General features: G+C 38.4%; 1 protein-coding gene across 1 annotated transcript in view; it reads left to right on the forward strand.

Annotated features, from left to right (window-relative positions):
* Window positions 1–1,470, forward strand: part of LOC107689982 (uncharacterized) — a 6,551-nt gene that overhangs the window by 383 nt on the left and 4,698 nt on the right. The gene's annotated exons all lie outside the window — the stretch shown is intronic.

A 1,470-nucleotide genomic window follows, 5' to 3' on the forward strand; every position in this document is an offset into this window, starting at 1 on the left:
GCTGAAAAACACAATCACTACTTAGCAGTCAGATGTCCGTATGCACAAAGGCACAGATCCCTAAACAAGACCATATCTTCAGATGAAACTTTTTTTGTGGAAGCATTTTTTAAATTTGAAGTAGCACCTCACCTCACATACACCACGCTATGTACGAGAATCTGCAAAAGACACTGGCACAAGTGGAATGCGAAAAACGTGACATTAATTTTTAAGTAAATAAAATGGGCGATATATTGCGTCACCAAAAATGACTGAGGTCACGTACATATATTGCGCGATAAGTCGATATATTGATTATGGCGACAGGCCTACCGCACCCCTTCAGAGTTTTGCTTCAACCCTAATCAAACACACCTGAACAAGCTAATCAAGGTCTGAAGGGTTACTAGGAAGCTACAGGCAGGGGAGTTTTTATTAGGGTTGGAGCTGAGCTCTGCCGGACTGCGGCTCTCTAGGACCGGAGTTCGTCACCCCTGTGATATATAAATGAGCAGTACCTCATCTTCATTGTTGACCTTTTGGTAGGTCAGGTTGGTAACTGTGATTTCATTATTGGAGACCTTCCTGATCTCATGCTCAGGTCTCTTGTTTGGTTTTCCCGTGTAGAGAAGATCTCGAAGAGTTTCATTGTAGATCTCCACAAAGCTGGCAGTGAAGGTGTACTAAAAATACCAACACCTGAACAAGCTAATCAAGGTCTGAAGGGTTACTAGGAAGCTACAGGCAGGTGAGTTTTCATTTGGGTTGGAGCTGAACTCTGCAGGGCTGCGGCTCTCCAGGACCGGAGTCCGCCACCACTGATATAGGCTATTACATTGTACATATTACATCTAGCATTTTGTGATAACACTGAAAACATTCACAATTTACATTACTACTTCTTTGGAACAAATTAGATAAGTCAGAAAAAAAATATACAAAAGCTTTCTCTGGGACAATTTCAAAAGAGACACTTATTTACTCCTAAAGGGTGCATGTTATTGTAACTTGTTTGTTAGTATTGCTTTGTTTCTGTGCAGACAAATGTGTAACTTGATCATTCACAGTGTAAATGCCTTTTACAAACGTTCCATCCTTTTATCGGTTTACTAAATAATTAATTACATATAATTTCTTAATTTATCTTTGTAAAGAAACCTAAAAATATATAATATATATATTAATTATTAAATCATTGATTAACAAGACAAAGTCTGTTACTGTCACATTCAATGTTAATATGCTTCCAAAACTGACAAAGCAGAAAATAATCAACACAAGGCAGTTGCTGATTGTTGACTTTAGTAAATAATAATAAAACATAAAAACATGACATTGTGAAAAAAATGTGGGCAGGTGCCAAGTCCTGCTGGAAAATGAAATCAGCATCTCCATAAAGCTTGTCAGCAGAAGGAAGCATGAAGTGCTCTAAAATTTCCTGGAAGATGGCTGCGTTGACTGTGGACTTCAGAAAACACAGTGGACCAA

Source organism: Sinocyclocheilus anshuiensis, unplaced genomic scaffold (assembly GCF_001515605.1).
Source record: "Sinocyclocheilus anshuiensis isolate Anshui unplaced genomic scaffold, SAMN03320099.WGS_v1.1 scaffold1953, whole genome shotgun sequence".
Taxonomy (NCBI): Eukaryota; Metazoa; Chordata; class Actinopteri; order Cypriniformes; family Cyprinidae; genus Sinocyclocheilus; species Sinocyclocheilus anshuiensis.